Here is a 22,312-nt window from a genome sequence, read left to right as displayed (position 1 = left end):
AAACACGGCGTCATAAGGAGCTTCCGCCATGTTTAGTACCAGGATGAATAGTTTTAGTACTAGCACCTGGGAGTAGATGACGCGTAGATAACAAGCCAAAGCAGCACCTGTTTCTTACCCAAAATGGCGGCGTCCTTTATCATCAAAATCTCCCCAGAGTTAAAGGTACTCGAACGGTCCATGACTTGTATATACGTAAAGCTTCCACACGGCTGGTTCAGACGCGACTGATATCGTCTCGAAAAAGGATTCCGGAGGCAGTTTCCTAATTCTATAATCTGTTATGCTGTTGATAAGGTAATCATTCAACGCCTATCTTATCAAATGTATATTTTAAATCACAAATTACCTCATTGATGTTTGATGAGTCGGCAGTATTGTGAAAGAAGCCATTGCATGTAGTCGACGTTTGATTCAGTAGACTCTCCTGTACTGTAAGAGTTATGGGAGGGGAACACTGACTGCCTTTGCGCATTATGGAACTCGTTTTCTCAGTACTAAAGTGACTTAACGAACTGGGTCTACCAATCAAAGCGGAGGCCATTGTTGACGTCAAGAGAATAATATCATCTTGTTTGAGATAAGCACAGGCAAAAACTTACAGGAGATCAATAATGAAGAAAACAAGCAATCGAGTCTTCTGTACAGCGTATGATCAAGGCCACCGAAAATAGATCTATCTTCCGGTGGTCTCGGTATAATGCTGTATGAACTGTGGGCGCATGAAACTTGAACCACGGCCCGGTGGTGGCTTATCCTGTATCGTTGACAGAAACGCGATTATGGCTAACATTAACCTTTAGATAAAATCAAATCTACCGAGGCTAGAGGGCTGCAATTTGGTATGTTTGATGATTGGAGGGTGGATGACCAACATACCAATTTGCAGCCCTGTAACCTTAGTAGTGTTTAGGATCTGAGGGCGGACAGAAAAAGCCGGCGCAATAGTTTTCTTTTACAGAAAACTAATAAAAAACGATTGGAGGAGGAAAACTCTTTGGTTAATTTTGGGTTCTTCTGTACTTATCAAATGAACTCAACTTAGGAGTAAGCTTTCCCAGGGTAAAGTGAATTCTGTTTTGAGCAGAAATTCTGGATTTTATATATATATATATATATATATATATATATATATATATATATATATATATATATATATATATATATATATATATATATATATATATATATATAATATATAGTCTACATTTTAATTTGTATTATTCAATCTAAATCCAGCGTCTGGTGAGTTTAGGCACGGGTCAAAAGTCCGACACCTCAGGGGGTACTTGGTGGGAAAAAAAAAGGCTGAGATTCTCCACCGATGACCTTTCTTTGACAGGCAGTCTTATCTCCCTTTTTCTCACCACAGTCTATCTCCTGCGGCCGTATCTGAGACATACCCTATGGCACGCGCCGGCAAACGTGATAATAATGCCCCTTGACATACCGGGTGAAAGGCCCTGACCTGAATAATCGGGTCATTTATTAAAAAATAAAATACTCGAAGTAGCGTGAGTCTTGAAATGGAGAAACAAATCCACAGTTATGTATAAGTACAAATATATTTGGAAATAAATCTATACAGGGAACTTTTGGGAATCTGTTCGATTCCCCATTTTTCAGTCTCAGATTCCCGAAAGCTCTCTGCACAGATTTATTTTGAAATATATTTGTACCTATACATAACTGTGGAAGTGGTTCTCCAATCAGGTCATTGTCAAGGATTCATACCATAACTGGTGAGGATAGTGATAAATCAGGGTCGAATTTACAAAGTGAAATGAAAGTAAACTTTAGACGGGCGAGAAAAACTAAGTAAATGAGATAGAGTGATTAACAAAGAGGTGAGTAGTGAGAGTAAAATCCCCCATAGGGGTTAGCGCCGTCAGTGCTCCTCATGCGGTGCACTGTAGGCATTACTTAGAGTTCTTCACAGCGTGCCTTCCTTAGGCTCCTAGCTGCAACCCCTTTCGTTCCTTTTACTGTACCTCCTTTCATATTCTATCTTCCATCTTACTTTCCACCCTCTCCTAACAGTTGATTCATAGAGCAACTGAGAGGTTTTCCTCCTGTTACACCTTTCAAACCTTCTACTGTCAATTTCAGTTTCTGAACTGAATGACTTCATAGGTCCTAGTGCTTGGTTTTGGTCTAAATTTTATATACAATACAATACAGTAGTGAGAGTAAAGCAATAACAATGAGGCAGGTTAATTGTTGAAGGAACTTGACAATGTCACGAATGTGGGAAAGCGTCGAGAGATGATCATTTACAGTAATGACACTGTGAGGTGGATGACGTATAATGGGAATGAGTAATAACAGAATAAGGAATCCAACCGAGCCACGGTATAATTGCCGATGACTAATGCTAATTTCTGCGAATTCAGCGTTTTTTTGTTAAAAGTCACGCTATTCTTAAGCAATGACAAATTCAAGCTCGAAATTGCTGAAGAATAATTGCTTCCCTTTAGGTACATCTCTCTCTCTCTCTCTCTCTCTCTCTCTCTCTCTCTCTCTCTCTCTCTCTCTCTCTCTCATATATAATATATATATTTATGTATATATTTATAATTTATATATATATATATATATATATGTAATATGTAGGCCTATGTATGTATGTAAAGCTAATAGAAATCAACGAATGGGTCTGCCTCCTTTTCAGCGATGCTATTCGTGTTACGTAAGCATCTCGTGCTCGTTTCCGCACGGACACAGATGCACGAGTTCACAATCACGTACTGTGTACGATTATATTCAGGCATGACATTTGCTGGATTAACGTGTCGGCAACACGAATAAAATGTTTGGGTTGAAAACGTACAGATGGTCCTTTAGACTTTTATTCAAAAAAGTGGCTGTAGACAGGTGCATGCTGGGTAGGAAAATGCTGATGGGAACATTATACCTAGACATCTGTATATAAGAGACATTCAGGTTAAAGCAAAACGAGCTTTGAAGTCCTCAGAAATCGCATATCTCCGCTAAATAATCTCTTAAAGTGGCTTTAGACAGGTGCCTGCTGGGTAGAAAAATGCTGATGGGAACAATATACCTAGACATCTATAAGCAATAGACATTCAGGTTAAAAGGCAAAACTAGTTTTGAAGTCCTCAGAAATCGCATATCTCCGTTAAACAATCTCTAAAGTGGCTTTAGACAGGTGCCTGCTGGGTAGAAAAGTGCTGATGGGAACAATATACCTAGACAGCTACAAGTAATGGATATTTAGGGTAAAGCAAAACGAGTTTGGAAGTCCTCAAATGATCTAAAATCCTCGCCAATTCTCCTTGGGCCGTATCTCAGCCGGCCACAGAACTTCATTCAGACGCTTTCTAAGTATCTCCTGAACATACTACAGACGCGGATGGAGCACATAACCTTCATCTACATTCGATTGTAGAGGCAACAGTCTTATATCCTTGATTTGTACCATTTGCTGGAAGCTGTGCATATATGCAGATAGACGCGTCTGCATTTGGCCACGAAAAACATTGCAGAGTTTGGCTGTCAGTCGTGCAACTTGATCGAACCGAAGAGAATCAGCTGCGTGTTTGTTTTCTGCTTACTATCATCTAATGGAGTAGACGAGGGAACTGTTGACAAAACAGTCCCATTAGCTTTTATGTCTCTCTCTCTCTCTCTCTCTCTCTCTCTCTCTCTCTCTCTCTCTCTCTCTCTCTCTCTTTAATGTCATCTAATGGAATAGAGGAGAAAACTATTGAAAAAGCAGAAGCAGACCCATTAACTTTTATGTATCTCTCTCTCTCTCTCTCTCTCTCTCTCTCTCTCTCTCTCTCTCTCTCTCTCTCTCTCTCTCTCTAGACCAACTGCAAGATGGAATTGGGGAGACAACAGTTCTGGGACCATTCTCTCTCTCTCTCTCTAGACCAACTGCAAGATGGAATTGGGGAGACAACAGTTCTGAGACCATTCTCTCTCTCTCTCTCTCTCTCTCTCTCTCTCTCTCTCTCTCTCTCTCTCTCTCCCAACTGCAAGATGAATTGGCGAGATAACTGTTGCCTGTCATGATTGTTTATTGCCTTTAAATTCTGTGGTGAACACGAGTAACTGTCGTGTCAGCAGGAGGATACATTCATTTCTTGGAAGCTGAGTCTGCTCTTTAGCCTGGTTGTTAAACTTAGAAGTTACTACATCCTTGTGTGCGTGACTCTAGTATATACAGTATGTTGGGAATGTCCATTTCTCTTGACGATTGTGGAGTGTATAAGTAGTTTTGCTCGTGTATTTGTGTAATATATATACGTAAATATATATTAATATAAATATATACTCTGTATATGCGTGTATATGTAGTATATATATATATATATATATATATATATATATATATATATATATATATATATATATATATATATATATATTGCCCCTCTATAAAAGATATAAAACTTTGTGGCATTTATATGGACGCTTGTGGTCTTATACGTTTGTTGCGCATCGGTATGGAAGTGAATGATAATTATACCTTTTAGAAAACTCTCCGAGGATATTGTAAAGGTCGTGTAAATGTGGCTGAAACTTCCAGTTCCCAGACTCTCTACAGATTCAGCCGGAATCCACATGAAAAGCGAATGATCTGGGAATTTCTCTTGGAGTACTGCAGGGCTGGGTTTTGGGTCTCATCTTGATTCTTAACTCCTAGCGCCACGCTTCTCTTAAGCCAAAAGCTCCTCATTTTATACGAGTTTAGGACCTAGATAAGTGCATCAGCTCTCCCGTCCAAGCCAGTGGGTTTGCATAGGCTCTAAGAATTCCTGTTCAAACCAGTCGGAACTGGTCATATGGCGTAAGGTAAAGCTGTGGTTGCACGCAGTCTGTTCTCACGCAAAACTGGGCGGAAAGGAGATGATGAGAGCTCCGGTCTTAATCATCAAGGATGGTGATTGGTGTTGTTATTTCCCATACCGCCGTTTTGTGTACTCTGATTTTTTCGTGGTTGGTATGCATGGCTAATAATTGATTGGTTCCAACGCCGTCTTGACTTCCTTAAATACTCTCTCTCTCTCTCTCTCTCTCTCTCTCTCTCTCTCTCTCTCTCTCTCTCTCTCTCTCTCAATTCGTCAAGGTTATTACCATTAGAGTATAATGCTAACGGAGAAACGCATTGCCCTGTCGGAATCCAAAATTCCATTCTGCTGAATTTCCAAACCTACCAGATTGAAAAGTCAAGCAAAAACTACTTTATATTTATTTAACCAGTACCAACAATTGGTCATCGCTTGCTAATACAATGTTTAACAAGTGATTTTCCTGTTTTTCCGCATCGAGGAATCGTATGTTTCGAGATCTCAGGTGAGTCATCATTAATTGAATGATTTGATATAACAGATTAGCGACAAGTTAAGATGAGTCATGGGCTCTCTCTTTGGACTTCCATTTGTTCTTCATCAGATTCCGATCCGACAGTACTTGCTTATTTTGAATTGCTCTGCGAAATTTATTTTGAGTTGCTCCGCGAAATTTATTTTGAGGTGCTCCGCGAAATTTATTTTGAGTTGCTCTGCGAAATTTATTTTGAGTTGCTCTGCGAAATTTATTTTGAGTTGCTATGCGAAATTTATTTTGAGTTGCTAGGCGAAATTTATTTTGAGTTGCTCTGCGAAAATTATTTTGAGTTGCATTGCGAAATTTATTTTGAGTTGCATTGCGAATTTATTTTGAGTTGCTATGTGAAGTTTATTTTGAGTTGCTATGCGAAATTTATTTTGAGTTGCTATGCGAAATTTATTTTGAGTTGCTATGCGAAATTTATTTTGAGTTGCTAGGCGAAATTTATTTTGAGTTGCTAGGCGAAATTTATTTTGAGTTGCTCTGCGAAATTTATTTTGAGTTGGTATGCGAAATTTATTTTGAGTTGGTATGCAGAAATTTATTTTGAGTTGCTGTGCGAAATTTGCCCATAAAGGCCATGAACTTGATAGGCAAGCTTCCACAGAGAGGATTGTCCATTTGTAAGAGAAAAAATATGGCCGGTTCAATGAAAGGTTTTATGGAGTTGTATAAAAAAAGGACTTTCCAGAAACTAGAGTTTGTCTGTCTTCACTTTTTTTGAGTGACAGCTAAGCCAAGTTTGTTGTATCTAGGATATTCTAGAAAAGAAATGGCAGCAGCTCTCAACAACTTCTTCTGGGGCTAAGTACAAATTCCATTAACAATTGTAAAAAAAAAAAAAAATCACTAGAGGTGGGCGCGCTGAGTTAGTTTCACACTTGAAGGGTAGAAAAGTAGGCTCTCAAACCATACTGTTGTGAAAAATATTTGTATTCATGTCTTACACATGATTATTTAGTAATCCTTAGGCACCCAGTTCAGCTAATTTACTCTCTCTCTCTCTCTCTCTCTCTCTCTCTCTCTCTCTCTCTCTCTCTCTCTCTCTCCAAATTGGTGATTTCGTGTCGGTTTCACTTCTTAGGAATGAAATTTGATAACTGAGTATCATTAAAGTAGATGTTGTGGCTTGCTGCGATATTTTGAGACATTCCTTCTGGCAACATGTTTTAAGAAAAAATGTGGTCATGTCCGGGAAAGTCCGGATGCATGTTGTCCATAGCCAATACGGAAATGCTTTGAAAACCTTGACATTTTCTTAGCCATCACGAAGTAAAGGCTTTGTCCATTGAATATCCCCATATTCCTGCATAAAGTTAATAGAGCGATTTTTTATTTTAACTGAGCTGGCCATCTGCCAACACGGGCTCTTGTTCCTGGAGCAGCCTGTAAGATGAGAAAGCGTTTGGAGATAATAGGTTTCCCAAAGACAACAACGCACCCTCCCTCATAAAGTGTACAAGAGCGGTTTTTTTATTTTAACTGAGCTGGCCTTGTGCCAACACGGGCTCTTGCTCCCGGAGCAGCCTGTGAGATGAGAAAGCGTTTGGAGACAATAGGTTCCCCAGAGACAACAATACACCCGCCCTCAAAGGTTTAATTACATGTTGCACCGCAAAAGTTCACAAGAAAATTTTTGCGTCATTCTGTTAGAATACAGACCAGCAACCCGAACTCAGAACATAACTTCCTTGTCGATTGTCACAATTGCAATAATTCTCGATTAAACCGGATCTTTCCCAGATAGTGACCCCCAAAGTGTTTTCGGGGGTCGTTATCTAGGACTAATATTTCTTTGGGGGTCATTATCTTTATGACATTTACAAAGGGATCTTTCCTAGATATGCTTTGGGGGTCGTTATCTAGGACTATCATTTCTTGGGGGTCATTATCTTTATGATGTTTACGAAGGGATCTTTCCTAGATAGTGACTCCCAAAGGGTTTTCAGGGGTCTTTATCTAGGACTGATATATCCTGGGGTCATTATCTTTCTGATATTTGCATAGGGATCTTTCCTAGATAATGACCCCAAAGGGTTTTCAGGGGTCGTTATGTAGGACTAATACTTCTTTTGGGTCATTATCTTTATGATAAAGGGATCTTTCCTAGATAGTGACCCCCCAAAGGGTTTTCAGGGGTCGTTATCTAGGACTAATATTTCTTGGGGGTCATTATCTTTACGATATTTACAGTCGTTTGTCTATATTTTTACGGTCATCCCCAACAGTCTTGTACTAAACACGCCGCAGAGGTGGGTATATACACACCGGGTTAAATCCTGTGGGGGTCACTATCTAGGAAAGATTCATTGAACCCAAAGGTTCATTGCGGAGAACATTTTTCATACGAAGTTGATTCAAGACTCCATTCGTCTAAGTTCGGCCCTTAACTAGTTTAGGCTAAATACCGACTTTCTTTCAACGACGGTCTTCCTGTCTTTGCGGAAGTCATTTATCTTATTTTACTGTAATTATGTTCCTATTATCCCTAGCAACAAAAAGTATTGGGGTCTCTTTTTCATTGTTTTTCTTCTTGAATTGTCTCGTTTCAGGCGCTTCGGTTTGGAGAGCTGTATTTAAAAGTAAAACTTTTGCGCATTAAAATTTTGAGCGGTAATGTTTTGCTTTGCGCACAGGGCTTATCTTACAGGTACCCTCTCCTTGCTTAAGTGTCAGTCGATGCGCACTTGTTTTTCAGTCTAACTCAGTTGTGCCCTTCGATGTCAGTAGCCATATCAAGCACATTATTATTATTATTATTATTATTATTATTATTATTATTATTATTATTATTATTATTATTTCAGTAGATGAAATCTATTCACACGGAACAAGCACACCAAAAGGGGGCCACTGACTCGAAATTCAAGCTTCCAACGAATGTTGGTTTCAACCTCCCACCGCAGCAGACACCCCAACACTGCAGCAGTAACTGATCATGATACAGAGCCAGTGATTTTTCATCGCCCTGGGTGAGAAGCGAACCCCGAACGACATCTGAGTGGCATACCACACGACACTAACCACCATACCAGCGGACCAGCAATCTTGACATTTTTCAAGGAGAGTCTTCCTTTTCCTATCAGCCTATCCCTTAGATTTGCTTTACGGAAATCAGGAATGCTGTTTACAGCAGCCGAGATTACGCTGACCTTCTGGTGGCACGGTCTTTCGCTCCTGTGTAAGGTAACATCCGACCTTAGGAGACCTTTTTAATCTTAGGCCGGTCATAGTCAGGAGTGACCCAGTCTTTTTTTTTTTTTCATCAATATCCCAGCTGTCTTTATCAAACAAATGCTGTGCCTTACTGAGATTAAATCCTGCTTTGTTAAGCTCGTATTTATTCGCCTCTGTAACCAGACTGCTTAGATTATGGTGACATATATGTATGTATATATACATATATAATGTTTAGATTTTTTCTCAAAATTTTATTATTTCTGTAATGGATTTTTAATTTTTTTCCATTTTTATATTTCTCATTTATGTTATTATCATCTAAATGTTCAATATCATTATTTTGTCATTATTTTTCATCGGGGGCACGTGCCCAGGCGCCCCCCCCTCCCCGCTAGTGTGCTGGAGCAAGGGTTTTTGCTCAGTGAGAAAGTATTGATGTTTTCAAGTCGCATTTTCATCTGTTCACAATGTTTGTCTATCATTACGGATTTTTTTTTTCTTATTCAACATCACGTCAGCTTAGTCTTTTGTTCGTCATTCATAGTTAATTAAGAAATCAATTATGTATTCTCTTCTGTATTTTTTTGCTTTTATTATCAATGCTCCAACCTGATTATTTATCGCTGTATATGCATGAGGGGTCCATTCATTATCTCAAGGATTTCCTGTACATCTTTCTCTAACGTTTTATTATATATATTATTAAACCAGGTACAGAAGATTACATAAGCTATGAGATACAGAAATGGCCTTTTTTTTTTTTGTAAGGCACGGGATTTAAAACTCAGTAATTGAATTTGCATAATATAGGTTTTAGAATGTTTAGCTGTTTATGTTTAGTTTTTATGTGGTACTATCCCAATTTCGTGGAATATTAGATGATTTTTCTGATGGAAAAATGGCCCCAGTTTCGTGAAATTTTAGATTATATTTTTAATGGAAAAGGACTCAAGATTTGTGAATTTTTAGAATGTGTTTTTGATTGAAAAATTACCTAGTTTCGTTGAAATTTTAGAATTTTTTATGATGAAAAAATGAACCCAGTTTCGTGAAATTTTAGATTTTTTTTGATGGAAAAATGAGCCTGTTTCGTGGAATTTTAGTTTATATTTTAGATGGGTAAATTACCTAGCTTCGTGAAATTTTAGATTACATTTTAGACAGAAAAACTACCCCAGTTTCTTGAAATTTTAGATTACATTTTAGACATAAACTACCCCAGTTTCGTGAAACTTTAGATTATATTTCAGACAGAAAAATTATCCCAGTTTCGTGAAATTTAAATTATATCTTAGACAGAAAATCCACCCCAGTTTCGTGAAATTTTAGAATACATTTTAGACAAAAAAATTACCCCAGTTTCGAGAGATTTTAGACACTTTTTTGATGAAACACTACCACAACAGCATTGTCAAAACCGATGTATAAAATCCAAGAGAGGAAATAGCAACGTTATTGATCGTACGATTCAATCGTCGAATCTGTCACAGTTACCAAAAACAAAAAAACAAAAAAGACTCGTCGAAACAATCAACATGGAAGTCGTACTTCACAACAGAGCGGAAATGCCATTCAGAGAAATAGGACTGTAGGGATCGTTAGGGAGTCTGGCATAATAGGGGTTAGGGGCTCAGGGCTTCTGAGAGGTCGGGCCGGTAACGCAAACAAACGAACCCGCGTCAGCAAAAAGTGGATGGTTTTCCTGGCGTGGCAATTTCTGTTCGTCAACAGGACTCGAGAATCTCCCTGGTTTTCCTGTTTTCTGTAATGACCTGTAGTTTTCAGTTTTTCGTCGGGTGTCAGTCGATGTCTTGTTTAGAGTTTGTCTCTTTCAGTGCACCTCACGTGGTGCACTGTAGGCATTACTTGAGGTTCTTTGAAGCGTGCCTAACTGCAACCCCTTTCGTTCTTTCCATATTCTCTTTCTTCCATCTTACTTTCCCAACGCTCTCCTGACAACTGATTCATTGCGCAACTGCTTTGAGGTTTTCCTCCTGTTACACCTCTCAAACCTTTTTACTGTCAATTTCCATTTCAGCGCTGAATGACCTCATTGGGCCCAGTGCTTGGCCTTTGGCCTAAATTCTATATTCAATCAATCAATCGATTTAAGGTTTGTTGACAAACGAAGATTTTGTATAAAAATTTCTACTGTTAACGTTCATTGCTCGTACATTCTCTCTCTCTCTCTCTCTCTCTCTCTCTCTCTCTCTCTCTCTCTCTCTCTCTCTCTCTCTCATATTGTCGCGAAGAAGTTCTTTCTGTCTAGCTGGTCATAAAGAGGAGAGCGGCTTTCGACATGCGATTGGAATTAGAATTGGACATGAAATCGGAATTTGAATTGATTCGACAAAACGTATCAGTTTCGCTCAAGTAGGAAGCGACCCATCAGTGACCTCGTTCCCCGTTTGTGCTTGGCAATATTTCATTTTGAACTGCGTTGAATGGAATGGAATGTAGAACTTTGCCCAAAGACCAAGCGCTGGGACCTGTGAGTTTATTCAACACCTGAAAGGGAAATTGAGAGTAAGAGATTTGAAAGGTGTAACAGAGGGAAAACCTCGCAACGGGAAATAATTGTTAGAAGTGGATGAAAAGTTAAGTATATCTTAGTTTAACCAGACCACTGAGCTGGTTAACAGCTCTCCTAGGGCTGGCCCGAAGGATTAGACTTATTTTTACGTGGCTAAGAACCAACTGGTTGCCTAGCAACGGGACCTACAGCTTATTGTTGAATCCGAACCACATCATGACGAGAAATGAATTTCTATCACCAGAAATAAATTCCTCTAATTCTTCATTGGCGGCTCGGAGAGTCGAACGCTGTTTAGTTTAGAAGTGGATGGAAAGTAAGCTTGGAGAAAGAATATGAACGGAGGTACAGTAAAAGGAATGAAAGGGGTTGCAGCTAGGGCCGAAGGGACGCTGCAAAGAACCTCTAATAAAGCCTACAGTGCACCGCCTGAGGTACACTGACAGCACTACCCCCCTACGGGGTTTGAACGGTGTGAGTACAATGAGTTTGCATACAAGAATCAAATTTTGAGGTTATTTATTATTTTATTTTTAAGGTTAGTGGTTATTTATTGTTGTATATAAAATTCAATGTAACAGAAATAAGGATTCAAAGTGGCGATTTTAAATTAGAAGAAATCGAATATTTCTGTAGCCGTAATATTCGCCAAAAATAGATATAAATCGGTTTTTTTGCACCTTGCGAAAGTTGGAAACTGTCTTTCTGACGATGCGTAATTGAGTGTCATTTATACCAGCCATATTTTTCTATAATGATACGCTTATTTACACATCTGAGAAACAGTTTCATTCGTTAAACTGGTAATATTTTGCTCCCATTTATAACACTGGACCCAAGACAAAGGATCAACATCGACCAGAAACCACTGAATTTCAGAAGGACAGACATAAGAAATTTCATGCAATTGTGAGATCATATCAATTTAAAAGCAATTTTTTACGGCATGGGTACATAGCAATTATCTATAAAAATAAACAAGTAAAAAATGCGCCGAAGTTTCTTCGGCGCAATCGAGTTTTCTGTACACCCGCTACTGCATATAATCAAGGCCAGCGAATATAGATCTATCTTTCGGTGGTCTCGGTATAATGCTGTATGAGCCGCGGCCCATGAAACTTTCAGCCACAGCCCGGTGGTGGCCTGTCGTATATCGTTGCCAGAGGCACAATCATGGCTAACTTTAACCTTAAATAAAATAAAAACTACTGAGGATAGAGGGCTGCAATTTGGTATGTTTGATGATTGGAGGGTGGATGATCGAATTACCAATTTACAGCCCTCTAGCCTCTGTAGTTTTTAAGATCTAAAAAAAAGTGCGGACGAATAGACAAAGCCGGCACAATAGTTTTCTTTTACAGAAAACTACAACTACGCGCTCTCAAAAGGTTTACAACCGAATGTAGTCTGCAGCGGGTTTCTCGACCGCTAAATGGAAAAGTAATTTCGAAATGGTTTATATTCCGAAAGGAATTCCGGCCCTTTGTGGTTGGGACGCTCCACGATAAACAGGAGGCGAGTGGCCTGTTTGTATATGTCGCCGCCTGGTGCTGTTACATAATCAAGTACAGCAAATGGCTATTTACTCGTATATTTCAACGCACCCACTAAGCTATTCATAGAGAGAATTAACCGCTCGCTGTAATTATATATATATATATATATATATATATATATATATATATATATATATATATATATATATATATATATATATATAAATATATATATATAAATTATATAAATTATATATATATATATATATATATATATATATATATATATATATATATATATATATATATATATATATATATATATATATACACATACATTATTCCCGAGGTAGAGCGAATTGGATATCAAACGAAATTTGTAGCTTAATGCTTGCATATAAATCACGGTGATGTGATAATTCATATATATATATATATATATATATATATATATATATATATATATATATATATATATATATATATATATATATACACAACATTTAACAATATATATAATTACATATATATATGTATAAAAAATCGCAAAAGATGCACGTGACTTCAGTGTATAAGCGAATCCACAGGAAAAAATGGAAAAAGTAAAAATAAAAAAAAATTAAAAAAATGAAAAAATAAAAAAATGAAAAAATCCTGTGGCATTCTTATATATATATATATATATATATATATATATATATATATATATATATATATATATATATATATATATATATATATATATATATATATATATATATATATATATATATATATATATTTGTACATAAGCATCCAAACATCCGTCGGCATCTGCTGATCAGCCATAATAACATATAGGTTTTCAATTCTGTCCCGCCTCGGCTGCCATGTCATTGCAACCTAGGGTCCCTAAGCCAGGAAACGCATAGAGAAAGCACGTTTGCAATTGTGGGGTTACAAGTCAAAAAAACGCACTGACGAACGTACATCGTAATTATGTAGAGGATCTTCCACAGAATAGTCCCTTCCACACATTTCTTTTCAGATATATATAATTACAATTTGCCAAGGTTCGTCATCGCATTTACGGTAAGTTCATAATAACAAAGCTATCTCTGCATCCTAAGATGAGATGGGTCCTATGTTCTTTTATGTCGTGTAGAATGGGTGACGCCCTATTGTCACTTGTTTCATATAACAATAATAATAATAATGGTAAGAAGAAGGAGAAAGGTTTCGTCACTCGCCTTTTCGTGTGTAACAGATTCCTTACAGGGCTCTGATGAAAATGTCTGAGTACTGATTTTTGAATATCGAGATTGCGAACCTGTTCCTCTTCATATATGGAAAACAGGAAGATTAAGTAAGATTGCTTTAGCATAACAGCTCACCTTCCTTATTTTATAATTAGTTCATCTAAGAGCTGTTAGCTTTTTTTGGACATAAAATCGCAATTCAAAGCTGCCTGATATAGGCTGAACTGACTTCAGGGAAACTGCTCTGTGTTTAGGTAAAAATCGTTCTCCAGAACAGAGCAGCAAGAGTTGTGTTCCAGACCCCGAGCACCTGTTGCTTGTTTGGCTGGATGGGGAGTGGCTATTACGGTAGACTCCGAAGGACTTTTAACGACTTTAATTATGTCTCTTTTAGATGGACTTCAGAGGACTTTACTGCCATGTTTTGAGAAGTACTTTACAGGACTTTCGATACGCTGATACCTTAAAGACATGCGAAGGGGGGCTTTTGATAAAATATTCCAAAGGACTTTCCTCATAATGAAATCCCTATTGAGGACTTCGAGGGACACCTGATACAACAAAGTCTCCATTCAAATGACTCCGGAGCACTCCAATACAAGGAAGTTCCTTCGAAGGTACTTTTGAAAGTGTCCTTGCCTTTGTGCGCGCGCGCGTCCGCGTTCTTGACCGCCACTCATCCGGCCTTGGAAGTTTGCAAGTCCTGATTGCTGAATTCATTCGCCACCTACACAGCTGGTTGCATTTTCTGTCGTCATGGATATTTTATAGTTGCACGGAGGGAAGATGATGTTGCATATTTACATAGTGTGAGTCCTGCGTATACGGTATTTACTTTGTGATTCGTTTATTGCTGTTTTTTTTTCTGTTTTGTAGTATTTTTGCTTTCGTTTTTCACTCTCTCGGTGTCTTTAACTTTTGCTTCGGAAACCTTACTTTTTGTCTCTGTTATTTACTATTTATTATTTAATTTCCTCTGCCTTCTTTATCACTCGCCGTTGCCTTGACTCTGATCAGAGTTTCTAATTTGTGTCCGGTTTTAATGGCAGGAGGCAATTTAGGATATTTAGATGACTCCGAAAGGTTTCAGAGGAATTCTGATGCAACACAGACTCATTTGAAAAGAATCCAAAGAGCCCTTTTATAGTTTTTGAGGGATTAAAATAACTTTTTCAACCATGAAGTCTTCTTTGAAACTGCTATTAACAATTGTTTTCCTTAATTACTTTTTATCTACTAACGCTTCCCCGTAGGGGTAGCGCCGTCAGTGCACCTCATGCGGCGCACTGTAGGCATTACTGAAGGATCTTTGCAGCGCGCCTTCGGCCTCTACCTGCAACACCTTTCGTTCCTTTTACTGTACCTCCTTTCATATTCTCTTTCTTCCATCTTACTGTCCACCCTCTCCTAACAATTGATTCTTAGCGCAACTGCTTTGAGGTTTTCCTCCTGTTACACCTTTCAAACCTTTTACTGTTAATGTCCATTTCAATGCTGAATGACCTCATAGGTCGCAGTGCTTGGCCTCTGGACTAAATTCAATTCAGTTCAGTACTTGCAGAGAAGCTCTGCGCAGACCTACTTAGTTTAGCGGTTTACGATGAGGAGGACATTGAAAAGATGTATATGTAGCGCATCAGAAAACCTTTTAGAAGATGCGCAGAGTCGCCATAATTAACAAGAAGCGGATCAACCTGGTTTGGTTTGAAAGTAGTTCCGCGGAAAGAAGACTACGGCCTCCATGACTGAGGTTTTTGAAGAAGAATGTGAAAATTTCGTAAGGTACATTCATAAGATTAGATTTTACCAAGAATCAAGCAAAAATCTATCGGAACCGCTATTATTAGCAGGTAATTGTTGAATAAGGTACATTTACAGCATCAGATTTTAGCAGAATTAAGCAAAAGTCTATCGGAACCGCTATTATTAGCGGGTAATTGTTGACCATTTACAGCACCAAATTTTAGCGGGCAATTCAGAAACAGATATCGGAACCGATGCCTTAGCGGGTAATTGAGACCGCGGGTATAGCGAACGTCAGACATGATGTCAGAAGAGAAAGTTGGGGAACGTCAATGGTCAGACGAAGGGAGGACAATGGAGAAAGACCAGCGATCGCACGAAGGACGCAGGACACACTACAAGGGTTCAGGTGGGTGGTGGTTCATGCGGGGAAATTTAGATAAACGCAACACGGACGGTTAGGAGAAGTGGCGAGTCATAGAACACATGAAGAGTCATATAAGAGCTATTATGGAATTTTTTTAAGTTATTGAGCAAAGAAGTCTCTCAAGGTTAGCAGAGTCTGCAGATTATTTCGGCGCCATGTTGGCGGAAGTGTAGTGTAGGTGTTGGATACTTGGGAAAAATTGATCGCGAAATTGGGCTGCATCAATTTCCTCCACACAGATTGAAGGAAGGAGAGTTGAAATGATATATGGTATAAAAGGACCCAGTTGAAATCATTGATTAAAATAAATTGGGGTGGTCTGGACACATAGGGAGAACAGTAAGCGAATTGGAATGTGAATATAACATTGGATATTTCTCCACGTACTAAAAACACAGTTGGAGAATGTGAATATAACATTGGATATGCTTTCTTCGTATAAAAAAGATTTGTGATTGCAAGAATGGACTGTTTCAATTATTTAGATATATACAATATATATATATATATATATATATATATATATATATATATATATATATATATATATATATATATATATATATATATATATATACATATATATATATATATATATATATATATATATATACACAATTAATATATATATATATATATATATATATATATATATATATATATATATATATATATATATATATATATATATATATATATATATATATATATATATATATATATATTATAAATTTTAAACTTCATTCTTCAAGCTTTGAGGAAAGTAAGCATTGCTGTCGGAAGTAATCAAGGAAGTTCCTCAGAACCTTGGTTTGCGGATCAGCCATTTCAAAGCCAGCGAATGACAAATATATAAAAAAAAAGGTCTATAATTAAATATCAGGAAAAGGCAACAGGAATAAACTCAAGAAGAATCCTGTCACGTATTAATCACATTTTGGAACCAGCAGGTTTTTTGTTTTAGGAGAGAGAGAGAGAGAGAGAGAGATGCACTTAGATGTATAAAATGGCTTTGTCAACTGAGATTATATAAAAAAATTTCCATGCCGTAATAGATGAATTTAGAATTTTTTTATTATTTATTTTAGCTTATCAGAAAATTGTACTATACCTTAGAGTTCTGGTGTAAGTGTTAGCGAATCCCAAATAATTCCGAATAGATATTAAGATGAGTTAACACCACCGACACCTCATCTTTGTCATAGATCACATTCAGAGGCTTTGTGAATTGAATTGAATATAGAATTTAGGCCAAATGCCAAGTACTGGGACCTATGAGGTCATCCAGCGCTGAAACGGAAACTGACAGTAAAAGGTCTGAAAGGTGTAACAAGAGGAAAACCTCAAAGCAGTTGCACTATGAATCAATTGTTAGGAGAGGCTGGAAATTAAGGTGGAAGAAAGAGAATATGAAAGGAGGTACAGTAAAAGGAACGAAAGGCGTTGCAGCACGCTGTAAAGAACCTTAAGTAATGCCTACAGTTCACCACATAAGGAGCTGTGACGGCGCTACCCCCATTACGGGGGCTCAGGCTTTGTGGTAACCGCAAGATCGAGTCACCCGCTTCGACCAGCGTTCTCTTTTTCACGTCCAGCTTAGGGAATTTCCTTCCTATTTCTGCATTCCCAGAATCGTCAGCGTGTTTGGAAGGACACAGCAGATTGCTTTAGACTGTTCTGCCACTCTCGGTCTCTGTGCCATGAATGTATTTTGCTATTTCGCTTTTCCTGAAAACATTTTTGTCTGGCTTTTTGCTGTCTAATCTTTATCAGTAAAAGAACAATTTTAATACTGTACTATGTGCCTTTGATCGAGTCTTTGTTCATACGAACTGCCCTCCACGCTACTGCTTTCTAGTTTTCTGTAAAAGAAAACTGTTGTGCCGGGTTTGTCTGTCCGTCCGCTATCTGATCTTAAAAACTACTGAGGCTAGAGGGCTGCAAACTGGTATGTTGATCATCCACCCTCCAATCATCAAACATACCAAATTGCAGACCTTTAGCTTCCTCAGTAGTTTTTATTTTATTTAAGGTTAAAGTTAGCCATAATCGTGCTTCTGGCAACGATATAGGACAAGCCACCACCATGCAGTGGTTAAAGTTTCATGTGCGGCGGCTCCTACAGCATTATAGCGAGACCACCGAAAGATAGATCTATTTTCGGTGGCCTTGTTTATACGCTGTAGCGGCTGTACAGAAAACTAGATTGCGCCGAAGAAACTTCGGCGCATTTTTTACTTGTTTTTTTGTTAACGTTCCTACACTCGGGTCGTCCCAAGCGCGGTTATATAAAACAGCAAAGTTGATCGGAGGTCTAAAGGCCCAATTTTGCAAAAATGCAAAGGGTTATTGAAACCCTGCAACAAACCGCAGCGATTCGGTGCAAGCGACGATGAGTCATGATGTAGCGAGCTATAGCCTACTGATTAAGTACCTTGCTTGACAATGCGATACTTGTTGTCAACAGTGGAAGCATTACTAAAGTCAGAATAACGGACGCTTCTCGTTGATGGCTGAAATCATAAGTCATTGATGACGCTTTTTAGCCAGTGACGTTTTCTGTCTGCCTTAAACCTCCCAAAACGTCTCGTAATACATTTAAAATCACGATTCTACGACAGGGTTGCACTTCAGAAATTTGACTCACGGTCTAATGTCATATTTCGGGCATGGCGACGGTTTGTGATGTAGAATCAGTCATTCACTTAAGCAAGTGTATTTAATTCTTGATTGGGTTCCATGAACTGCATTTCTAGAGTGGCACTGAGTTACAATGAGACCTGAGAGTCATTGGAGTACATGAATGGGTATTTCAAGGTATATACCCACACATGCGATGATAATTTTGCTATATTGCAATCTGATGTTACGTTGAATAACTTAAGCCCTTTTAACATACAGCAACTATGCAGCATCTCCATATAAGGGGCAATTCATTAGGGAAGGCGTTCCCCCCCCCCGGTCTTAAATGGGACATCCATATATGGGTGAAAGTAATTTGCAAAGTAATGCTCTTAATTGTGTTTGGGGCGAAGTGCGGGGATTTTTTTAATGGTGAGGACAATAAGAGGAATTATTATTATTATTATTATTATTATTATTATTATTATTATTATTATTACTTCAGTAGATGAAACCTACACCAAAGGGGCCACTGACTTGAAATTCAAGCTTCCAAAGAATGTTGATGTCAACCTCCCACCGCAGCAGACGCCCCCAACACTGCAGCAGTAACTGATCATAATACAAAGCCAGTGATTTTTCCTAGCCATGGGGGTGACGCGAACCCGCGACATCTGAGTGGCATACCGCGACACTTACCACTATACCATTGGATAAGCAAAAAAAAAAAAAGAATAATAATAATAATAATTGGCCCAATACGAAGTTTTTTTTTCAGGGCTCTGATACCTGTTAGGACAATACTTTCACATTCAAAAGACGACCAAAGAAATAAATTTGTGCGTCAACCTCATATAATTTAACTAGGCCTTTTTCTTTTTTTTTTTTTTTTTTTTTTTAGCTGGTTTACAAACGAGGTATACTCATCGTCCCAACATGGTTTCTCATCCCCCCAAGGATATTAATATTTTTTATGCTGAGGTTAAGTTCCTTCGGCGCAATCGAGTTTTCCGTACATCGTATAATCAAGACACCGAAAATAGATCTATCTTTCGTTGGTCTCGGTATAATGCTGCATGAGCCTCGGCCCATGAAACTTTAACCACGGCATATGGTGGCCTGGCCTATATCGTTGCCAGATGCACGATTATGACTAACTTTAACCTTAAATAAACTAAAACCTACCGAGGCTAGAGGGCTGCAATTTGGTATTTTTGACGATTGGAGGGTGAATGATCAACACACCAATTTGCAGCCCTCTAGCCTCAGTAGTTTTTAAGATCTGAGGGCGCACAGAAAAAGTGCGGACGGACAGACAAAGCCGGCACAATAGTTTTCTTTTCAGAAAACTAAAAAGCTATGAAAGATCGATAAAGTGGGTTGACTTTCATGTCCACAACGTAATGACAAAGATAGCCTTTTCACAGAAATGGCACAGGGAGGCGATCTTACGAGACTAAGAAGATGCAAGCCCAAGGTGGCCGAAGGAACTGGGTCACTGTGATAACGCGCAAGGACAGAGGCAACTCAGTCAAGGAGAACGGTGAAATGGGAGCAACGCCTGAGCATGAAGACTATTGCATACAATATGAAATAAGTAGCACACACTCTGTCTAGAGCTCAACTAATAGCAAGAATCTTGACTCATAAGCTGATATTTGACTCACAAGTGGCAAACTTTGATGCGGTAGTTTTCTTTTAATTTCAAAATTCAAATATTTCGAAGGCTACAAGATCATCAGACAAATGGTCAGCGTGTTCAAATGTATTTTCAGCCTCCCACCGAAGCTCCTAATAACCATTTACTCGCCCACTTTAATACTAGTAAAAAAAGTACTTCCGTGGCTGAGTCGATAGCGTGATGGATTCTGGTACTAAAGGACCACAGTTCGAGTGGTACCCCCCATCCTTATCTTCCCCCTCCCCTCCACCAAACACCAGGAAAAACTACCGTAGGCACTTGAGAGAATACCCTCCCTTTGGGGGTAGGGGGTGGTAGGTGTGGGAGTCTCCCAACTGGGGTTGGCCCAGGCCTAATCTAAGAGTACGATTGAGCACACGATTAACTCCTTGCCTGTAAAAAAGTTAAGTAAAAATACATAAAAACAAATAAATAAATAAAATAGGCAAAATAAATAAAAGATAGATAAAAATAAAAGTAAATATGAATAATAAATTAAATAAATATAAAAATAATAGAAAAAATCGAAGATTGAAACCTGCAACAAACCTTATGAGTCCTTTTTCATCCACAGAGTAAATTTAAAACGAGCAGATTTATGGAACAGTAAGGCGAATCAGAAACAAGTCTGATATACATAAGTGTATAAGTAAACAGGAAAAAACGAATGAATGTGTACTTGAATGTGTACTTTCCAAGGAGCGACGTATATGGACCCTGATCAGCAAGACTTCACATTTATGTTCACTCTTGATGCCAGATTTTAATACAATTCTAAATTTACCCCAAAAAGATAAATAAATAAATAAATAAATAACTATTGCCCTTATTATATCCATCTCTTCTAATGTTATTTCCATAGGAAAGAGTCAGAGCGAATTTAAAGATATTTAGACTTTCTGTTAAAATGTGAGAAATCATTATCCTGAAAAGCTTTTCAAGCCACACTTTAATTAGGAAAATCTGTCTGATTTACTTCTTGTTAATTTGTTGCACGTGAGAATGAAGTTTGTGGCTTCATGCAATAGTCAGTATTGATTTTATTATACCATTTGTTCGTGTTTCTTTCAAGTAATGGAAGTGTGAGTCTCGTATACTTTATCAAATTTCAGCCGCGTTATCGACAACTTAAAAAAACAACGACTTTTAGAAAACAGCATTCACTGGCTTGGAGTGACTGCTGTGCATATCTATATCCGGAACACTTTTTCCTGTTGCTTATACACTTGAATGTAAACAGATAAAAGAGGAAGGATATCACGTCACCATTCAGCATTTATCACAAAATGCTTAAACACGCTTTCTTTGTGACTGTGGTTACCGCATATTTGCAGCGCCAGCAGTGCACTTAACTTTGCAATTTCGTACCCAGAGCTATTCTACGCCAGCCAGCATCAATGCAATCAAAAGTTTTCTGGTAATCAGCCAACATCAGTGCAATCAAAAGTTTTCTGGTAACCAGCCAGCATCAATGCAATCAAAAGTTATCTGGTAACCAGCCAACATCAGTGCAATGAAAAGTTTTCTGGGTTACCTCAAGGCGGTGGTTCTTGTGTGTGTGTGTGTGTGTGGACCTATTCAGTTTAGGGGCGGAACCCGTTTTCTGTGAGCCGAGACAGCAAGCTTCAGTGGAACCTTCCCATCCCGCAAGGGGAGATCGTAAATCATGGAAAGGTGGCGAGGATGGAAATTTCCCCTGTGTCTTGCGGTTGCCAGACAGTGTTTCTTTTATGGACGAATTTGCTCTGTCCATAGCAAACCGGCATAGACATTTCGTTAAGCTGTCTTGACTGTGAGCAAGTATATAATCATGTTATTCTTAGGACATTGCATAATGTTGCTTGTTGCTGAATTATTTTGTAAGTTTATAGGACATAAGTATGCTTTTAAATAACGCTTCGAAGCAAAACCTGAAGTGAAATGATCACCGAGACAGCTATCACCGTTGCAATAACATATCGGAAGGGAATTTGCCTCGTACAATAAAAAAAAATGAAAGTTGGTAAAGCTTAGAGAAACTAGTCCAGCGGGACA

At 38.2% G+C, this 22,312-nt stretch overlaps 1 protein-coding gene across 3 annotated transcripts in view; it reads right to left on the bottom strand.

Moving 5' to 3' along the window:
- LOC136846160 (uncharacterized) overlaps positions 1-22,312 on the bottom strand; it is a 102,262-nt gene that overhangs the window by 61,293 nt on the left and 18,657 nt on the right. Inside the window, exon 1 of one of the 3 annotated variants that reach the window (XM_067116942.1) lies at positions 119-229. The exons of the other annotated variants lie outside the window; for them this stretch is intronic. The gene's annotated coding sequence lies outside the window, so the exon portion shown is untranslated. Of the gene's footprint in view, positions 1-118; positions 230-22,312 lie in introns of those variants that run through there. 3 annotated transcript variants of the gene reach the window in all.

Source organism: Macrobrachium rosenbergii, chromosome 14, assembly GCF_040412425.1.
Source record: "Macrobrachium rosenbergii isolate ZJJX-2024 chromosome 14, ASM4041242v1, whole genome shotgun sequence".
Taxonomy (NCBI): Eukaryota; Metazoa; Arthropoda; class Malacostraca; order Decapoda; family Palaemonidae; genus Macrobrachium; species Macrobrachium rosenbergii.
Note: the sequence above shows the minus strand (reverse complement) of the source record. Positions and strands in the feature narration are given on the sequence as shown.